Genomic DNA, 9,363 nt, shown 5'->3' on the forward strand with positions numbered 1-9,363 from the left:
TCATACTGGAAATGAAAAATTCTCTAGAGGGACTCAATAGCATAGTAGATGATACAGAAGAACAGATCAGTGACCTGGACAAAAGACTAGAGGGAATTATCCAAACTGAACAGATAAGAGAAAAAAGAATTAAAAAGAACAAGGACAGTCTAAGTGACATCTGGGACAACACCAAGTGCACTAACATTCACATTAGATAAGTGTCCCAGAATGACAAGAGAGAGACAAATGGGCAGAGAATCTACTAGAAGAAATAGTAGCTTAATATTTTCCTAACTTAAGGAAGGAAACAGATATCCTGGTACAGGATGCATAGAGAGCACCAAACATGATAAACCCAAGGAAGCCCACAACAAGACATATTATAATTAAAATGTCAAGAATTAAAGATAAAGAGAGAATCCTAAAAGCTGCAAGAGAAAGGCAACAAGCTACACACAAAGGAAATCCCATAAGGCTATCAGCTGACTTCCCAGTGGAAACTTTACAGGCTAGAAGGGAGTGGCATGATATATTCAAAGTTCTGAAAGGAAAAAACCTACAGCCAAGAACTCAACCCAGCAAGGTTATCATTCAGAATGGAAGGAGAAATAAAGAGCTTCCCAGACAAGCAAAAACTAAACGAGTTTATCACCAAGAAACCAGCCTTAAAACAAATGCTAAAGGGACTTATTTAAGTGGAAAAGAGAAGACTACAAATAGGAATAAGAAAATTATTACCAATAAAATCACTGGTACTACACTTGATCTTAGCCAAAAGGCTGAGAAGCGATTACTACTCAGCCATAAGAAATGACAAAATCCGGCCATTTGTGACAACATGGATGGACCTTGAGGGTATTATGCTGAGTGAAATAAGTCAGAGGGAGAAAGTCAAATACCATATGATCTCACTCATAAGTAGAAGATAAAAACTACAAAAAAAAAAAAACACATAGCATTGGAGATTGGACTGGTGGTTACCTTTGGGGAAGGGTGTAGGGAGGAGGGCAAAAGGGGTGATTAGGGTCACATGTGAGGGGATGGACTATAATTAGTGTTCAGGTGGTGAACATGATGTAATGTATACAGAATTCGAAATATGTACATCCAAAAAAAATAAAAATTTTAAAAAAAAATCACTAGTAAAGGCAAAAAGACAGTAGGCAACAAAAAGAAGATAAAGGAACCCAAACATAATACTAAAGAAAGTCATCAAGCCAGAAGGGAAGAGAGCAAGAGAAGAAGAATGGAACAGAGAAGAACTACTAAGACACCCAGCAAAAAAGTAACAAAATGGCAATAAGTACATTCTTATCAATAGCTACTTTAAATGTCAATGTACTAAATACTCCAACCAAAAGGCATAGGGTGACTGATTGGATAAAAAAAAGACTCACATATATGCTGGAAACAAGAGACACACATCAGACCTAAAGGTGCTCACAAACTGAAAGTGAAGGGATGGAAAAAGATACTCCATGCAAATGGCAATGCAAAGAACACTGGGGTAGCAATACTTATATCACAAAAAATGACTTTAAAACAAAAACTGTAACAAGAGAAAAAGAAGGGCATTACGTAAAGATAAAGGGAACAATCCAACAAGAGGCTATAACACTTGTAAATATCTACACACCCAACATAGGAGCACCTAAATATATAAAGCAGTTAATAACAGACATAAAAGGAGAAAGAGATAGCAACACGATAATAGTACAGGACTTTGACACTCCACTTACACCAATGGATAGATCATCCAAATAGAAAATCAATCAGGAAACATTGGCCTTAAATGACACATTAGACCAGATGAACTTAGTAGATATATACCAAACATTCCATCCAAAAACCACAGAATATACATTCTTTTAAAATGCACATGGAACATTCTCCAGGATAGAACATATATTAGGCCACAAAACAAGGCTCAATAAATTTAAGAAGATTGAAATAATACCAAGCATCTTTTCTGAGCACAATGGTATGAAATTGGAAAACAACTACAGGAAGAAAATCAGAAAAGCCAGAAATACGTGGAGAATAAACAAAATGCTACTGAACAATGACTGGGTCAATGAAGAAATGAGAGGAAACATCAAAAAGTAGCTGGAGAAAAATGAAAACCAAAATACAACATGCTAAAATGTATGGGATACAGCAAAAGTGGTTCTAAGAGGGAAGTTTATGGCAATATAGGCCCACCTCAATAAACAAGGAAAATCTTAAGTAAATAATCTAACAGTCCACCTAAAAGAATTGGAAAAAGAAGAAAAAACTAAGCCCCAAATCAGTAAAAACAGGTAAATAATTATAATCAGAGCAGAAATAAATGAAATACAGGCTAAAAAATATAGAAAAAAAACAATGAAACCAAGAGCTGGTTCTTTGAAAAGATAAACAAAATTGACAAACCTTTAGCTGGACTCACGAAGAAAAAAAGAAAGAAGGCTCAAATAAATAAGAAATGAAAGAAGAGAAATTACAACAGCTATCTCAGAAATACAAAAGATTATAAGAGAATACTACAAAATCTATATGCCAACAAATTGGATAATCAAGACGAAACGTATAAATTCTTAGAAGTATACAATCTTCCAAAACTGAATTAAGAAGAAATAGAGGGAATGACATCAGCATCATGGCACAGTGTATACTTCCCTTAGACTCTCTCCTCTAAGATACAATAAAAGGACATTCATAAACCAACAGAAGACATTCACACAACATAAAAGACATCTAAGAGGCCCATGCAGACATACATCTGAAGATGGAGGTTCTGGATCCACAAGAGGAAGTGGAAGGAGGTAAGGGGATCTCCTTTCCCCTCCAATGGCAGTGACCCAGAACACAGGACCATATGTGGCTCTGAGAAAAGACTTTTCACAGGAACACCTTTACTCTGCAAGTTTCCTCACAGTCCATGGGAAATTCCCACACAGAGGAGTCTAAGCTATTATGGGGGTGTCTTCATCAAGCCAGCACACCAGGAGAGCAGATAGTGAGGGAAGAGCAAGAATGCCCCTGGGATCACACAGGGGCAAGAAAGTGCCCCCTCCCACCTGATGCTCCAGCTCAGCTGGTTGGCCAGAGAACCTGCAAATACATTAGAAAATAGCAGCTGTGCGCTAGCAAGCTGGGGTCATGGTGGGCACAGAATACACAGCTCTTGACCCCCACTCAGTGGAAGCAGATGGAAGCTGTAACCAGACACCATCACTATGCAGAGGTACAAATCCTCGCCATCAAACAGTATGAAGAAATATATTACTTCTCCATACCAGAAGGAAAATGACAAGCACCTAGAAATCAATCCTGAAGGCACAGAAATTTATAATATAAATGACAGAGAATTCAAAATAGCTATCAAATAAATCCTCAATGAGTTACAAGGAAATACAGACAAACAGTTCAGTGAAATTATGAACAAAATTAATGAACAGAGGGAATTGTTTGCAAAAGAGGTTGAAACTATAAAGAAAAACCAATAAGAAATGTTGGAGATGACAAACAATAGATCAGATAAAGAAAAATCTGGACTCTGAATAACAGAGCTGATATTATGGAGGAGAGAATTAGCAGTCTGGAGGACAGAAATATAGACATGCATCAGAGGGAGGAGGAGAGAGAACTGAAACTAAAACGAAATGAAGAAATTCTCTAGGAAATATTGAACTCAATTAGGAAATGCAACACAATGATTATAGGTATTCTAGAGGGAGAATAGAAGGAGAACAGAACAGAATGTTTGTTCAAAGAAATAATAGCTGCAAACTTACTAAACCTGGGGAAGAAGCTGTCAATACAAGTAAAGGAAGCAAATATAACTCCTAATTATATCAATGTAGAAAGACCTTCTCCAAGGCATATTGCGGTAAAGCTGGAAAAAGTCAATGACAGAGAAAAAATTTTAAGGGCAGCAAGGCAGAAGAAAATAACTTACAAAAGAATTTGTATCAGGCTTTCAGCAAATTTCTCAGCAAAAACATTACAGGCTAGGAGAGAGTAGAATGATACATTCAAAATTCTGAAAGGCAAAAAACTTTCACCCAAGAATATTCCATTTAGCAAAAATATTCTTCAGGTATGATGGAGAAATAAAAATTTTCCCAGATAAGGACCAGTCCTGTGGCCAAGTGGTTAAGTTCATGCGCTCCACTTCAGCAGCCCAGGGTTTTGCTGGTTCAGATCTGGGATGTGACACGGCACCACTCATTAGGCCATGCTGAAGCAGTATCGCACACTGCAAAACCAGAAGGACCTACAACTAGGATATGCAACTACGAACTGAGAGGCTTTGAGGTGAAGACGAAGAAAAAGAAAAAAAAGATTGGCAACAGATGTTAGCTCAGGTGCCAATCTTTAAAGCAAACAAATAAAATTTCCCTGATAAACAAAAGCTAAGGGAGTTCACCACCACAAGACCCTCCCCTCAAAAAATGCTCAAGAAGGCTGTCATACCTGAAAAAAAATGGGAGGGATTACAAGCCTTGAGCAAGGAGATAAATAGGTAGACAAAATCAGAAAATTGCAGCTCTCTATCAGAAGAGGTTAGCAAACTTAATTATAACATTAAAGATAAAGGGAAGGAAGACATCAAAAATAAACATAATCTCATCATTTTAACCACAAACTCACAACACAAGATAGAATAAGTTGTGACAAAAATAACTTAGAAGGGGAAGAGTGCACTCCTACGTTCATTGCAGCATTAGTCACCATAGCCAAGTAGTGGAAGCAACCCAAGTACCCATCAAACAATGATTAGATAAAGAAGATGTGGTATATATACAATGGAATATTGCTCAGCCATAAGAGAGGTGAAATTGTCCCATTTGCAACAACATTGATGGACCATGAGGGTATTATGTCAAAGGAAATAAGCCAAACCGAGAAAGACAAACACTGTATGATTTCACTCCTATGTGGAAGATAAACTAAGACATGGACAAAAAGAACAGTTTAGTGGTTACCAGGAGGAAGGGGGTTGGGGAGTGGGCACAAGGGGTGAAGTGGCACATCTATATGGTGACTGACAAATAATGTACAACTGAAATTTCACGGTTATAAACTATTATGACCTAAATAAAATAAAATTTTTTAAAAAAAGAAGAAATAGAGACTTTGACTAGACCAATCACCAGTAAGCAGACCAAAATAGTAGTCAAAAACCTCCCAAAAAATAAATTCCAGGACCAGAAGGCTTCTCTGGTGAGTTCTACAAAACACTCAAAAAAGACTTAATACCTATCCTTCTCAAACTCATCAAAAAAATTGAAAAGGAAGGGAAGCTTCCTAACTCATTCTATGAAGCCAACATTACCCTGATGGCAAAACCAGACAAGGACTACACAAAAAAGAAAATTATAAGCCAGTATCACTGATGAACACTGATGTAAAAGTCCTCAACAAGATACTAGCAAACGGAATACAACAATACATTAAAAAGATCATGCACCATGATCAAGTGGGATTTATTCAGGGATGCAAGGATGGTCCAACATCTGCAAATTAATCAAAACGATACACCACATTAACAAAGTGAAGAATAAAAATCACACGATTCTCTCAATAGATGCAGAGAAAGCATTTGCCAAGATACAGCATCCATTTATGATAAAAACTCTAAATAAAATGGGTATAGAAGGAAAGTACCTCAACATAATAAAGGCCATGTATGACTAACCCACAGTAAATATCATTTTCAATGGAGAAAAACTGAAAGCTATCCTTCTAAGAACAGGAACTAGACAAGAATGCCCACTTTTACCACTCTATTTAACATAGTATTAAGTCCTAACCAGAGCAATCAGGCAAGAAAAAGAAATAAAAGGATCCAAATTGGAAAGGAAGAAGTGAAACAGTCACTATTTGCAGATGACATGATTTTATATACAGAAAACCCTAAAGAATCCACAAAAAAATTTTTATAAATAATAAATGAATATGATCAAGTTGCAGGACACAAGTCAACACACAAAAATCATTTGTGTTTCTACACACTAACAATGAAATAGCAGAAAGACAAACGAAGAATAAAATTCCATTTATAATTGCAACAAAAAGAACAAAATATCTAGGAATAAAGTAAACCAAAAAGGTGAAAGACCTGTACACAGAAAACAATAAAACATTGTTGAAAGAAATTGAAGAAGACACAAAGAAATGGAAAGATATTCCATGTTCTGGGATTGGAAGTATTAACATAGTCAAAACGTCCATACTTCCTAAAGCAATCTACAGATTCTATGCAATCCCCATCAAAGTTCCAATGACAGTTTTCACAGAAATAGAACAAAGAATCCTAAAATTTATATGGAACAGCAAAAAACCCCAAATAGCCAAAGGAACCCTGAGAAAAAAAACAAAGCTGGAGGTATCACACTCCCTGATATCAAAATATACTACAAAGCTATAGTAACCAAAACAGCATGGTACTGCCACAAAAACAGACACACGGATCAATGGAACAGAATCAAGAGCCCAGAAATAAACACACACATCTATGGACAGCTAATTTTTGACAAGGGAGCCAAGAACATACAATGGAGAAAGGGAAGTTTCTTCAATAAGCAGTGTTGGGAAAACTGGACAGCCACGTGCAAAAGAAGGGAAGTAGACCATTATCTTACACCATACACAAAAATTAACTCAAAATGGATTAAAGACTTGAATTTAAGACCTGAAACCATGAAACTTCTAGAAGAAAACATAGGCAGTATGCTCTTCAATATTGGTCTTAGCCTATTTTCAAGTACCATGTCTGACCGAGCAAGGGAAACAATAGAAAAAATAAGCAAATGGGACTACATCGAACTAAAAAGCTTCTGCATAATAAAGGAAATCATCAACAAAACAAAAAGACAACCTAACAATTGGGAGAAGATATTTGCAAACCATATATCTGATAAGGGGTTAATATCCAAAATATATTAAGAATTCATACATTTCAACAACAAAAAAACTAACAACGCAATTAAAAAACAGACAAATATCCAAACAGACATTTTTCCACGGAGATATACAGATAGACAACAGGAACATGAAAAGATGTTCAATATCACTAATTATCAGGAAATGCAAATCAAAGATATAATGAGATATCACCTCATGCCCATCAGAATGGCTATAATTAAGAAGACAGGAAACCACAAGCGTTGGAGAGGATGTGGAGAGAAGGGAACCCTCATACACTGCTGGTGGGAGTGCAAACTGGTGCAGATACTGTGGAAAACAGTATGGAAACTCCTCAAAAAATTAAGAATAGAAGTACCATATGATCCAGCTATTCCACTGCTGGGTATTTATCCAAAGAACATGGAAACAAGAATGTGTAAAGATACATGCACCCCTATGTTCCCTGCAGTGTTATTTACAATAGCCAAAACTTGGAGGCAACCTAGGTGTCCATCAAGGGACGAATGGATGAAGAAGATGTGGTATACATACACAAGGGAATACTACTCTGCCATAAAAGAGCATGAAATCTTACCATTTGTGACAACATGGATAGACCTTGAGGGTGTCATGCTAAGCGAAATAAGTCAGAGTGAGAGAGTCAAACACCATACGATCTCACCCATAAATAGAAGACAAAAACAGCAAGAAACAATCACATAGAGACAGAGATTGGATTTGTGGTTACCAGAGGGGAAGGGAGGAGAGAGGAGGGCAAAAGGGGTGATTAGGCACATGTGTGTGATTATATAGTGTAATTAGTCTCTGGGTGGCAAACATGATGCAATCTACACAGAAATCGAAATATAACGACATACACCTGAAATTTATACAATGTTATAAACCAGTGTTACCACAATATAAATAATAATAAATAAATAAATAGCCCAATTAAAAAGCAATTGTAAAAAAATTTCTGTCAGCCCGACAGGAAGCTCTGGAGCAAAGATTGCCCTGTAGAGGTACCCCACCTTAGGCAGAAACGGCCAGGTCCTTGTACAACATTCTTGTTCACACGTTAGCTACAACAGAGAAATGCTGAGGAGATCCTGCAGGAACTCACATCAGGAGGCTGTCAGCTAGCCACACTGCTCAGCAGCTGGGCACAAGCACTTCCTTGAAGGGGGATCTGAGAAGTACATCTCTGCATCTGCCACTGTTGTATCTTTCAAGTCTCTGTCTCTCTCTTTTTTTATGCCATTGACTTATCAAAAGATTTGGATCAAGGATCCTATAAGACTATCCTACATTCTGGATTTGTCTATTTTACCCACTTGTAGTGTTCTTTAACATGTGTTTTTATCCCTTACATTTCTTATAAAGTAGAAGCTACATATGAAGGCTTAGCTGGACTAAGGTTCAACATTTTTGGCAAAAATCCTTCATATGTGCTGCTTGAAACTCAAATTGTATCCAAATGTTAGGAAACAAATCCCTTCATTGTAAAGGTACCCATCAACTTTTTATTAGCATTTCATGCAATGATAAGGATATATTACTAGAAATCGCACAATCATGATGTTATAATTCTATCATTTCTTCTACATTTATTAGCATGGATTCTTCTGTAAAGAATAACTTTTTCTTCTCAATATGAGCTACTTGTTTATCCAACAACGGAAGCTGTACAGGGAAAAAAATGCTTAACTGTTTCCTACAAATTGCCAATTTTCATAATTAGGAGTTGTGTCCTACTTCCTTCCTATGACCAGTGAGTTGTGGGGTTTGATTTTGCGTTTTTGTTTTTATTGCTTTTGTTTTTCTCCTTTTTGTGTAGTGTGAACTCATGGGTTTTGTTTTGACCCATATTTGAAAACAGAATTTACTGAATAAGAAAAGATCATTTAAGCATGAAATGCAAAACATATCCATTTGCTCTAAGTTACTCTCTACTGAAATTTTGATGAAAGTAATGAATTCTCTTACCACTCAAAATTATTTTATGCACAAACATTTAATCCTTCCCTTCATATTAAGATTAAGAACTACTACTCTAAATGATCTTTATTATTTTTAAAACTTTGTACATTCTCTGGGCCTTTGTGTAATATATCACAAATTATAATGGTCCCCACTCCTCCAGTTAAGAACCTCCTCCATTCTTTTCTATTTTTGTTTTGATTTTTTAACTTCTAATTTAGAAATAAATTCAGGTTTACAAAACATTGTAAAAAAAAAAATAGTACAAAGAATTTCTGAATACCCTTTACCCAACTCCTTTGGAACAAAGACTTGAGGCTATTTTGGACAATGTGTCAACCTTGAGGAGTGATGTCACTAAGGATAGTGGAGTAAAAGATTGAAGGAATCTGGGTCCTGAATGACTCTGGAGCTGCCAAACCAGCTGAGTATTGTCTGCTCCTTATCAGTAGGAGAGAAATAAACCTCTTAACTGATACCTAAGCCTTTTCATATCCCATCCCCCAT

At 36.4% G+C, this 9,363-nt stretch overlaps 1 pseudogene; it reads right to left on the reverse strand.

The window, feature by feature from the left end:
• Nucleotides 1-682: 682 nt before the first annotated feature.
• LOC124227472 (uncharacterized) lies at nucleotides 683-773 on the reverse strand (annotated as a pseudogene).
• Nucleotides 774-9,363: the final 8,590 nt, after the last annotated feature.

This window comes from Equus quagga, chromosome 15 (assembly GCF_021613505.1).
Source record: "Equus quagga isolate Etosha38 chromosome 15, UCLA_HA_Equagga_1.0, whole genome shotgun sequence".
NCBI lineage: Eukaryota > Metazoa > Chordata > Mammalia > Perissodactyla > Equidae > Equus > Equus quagga.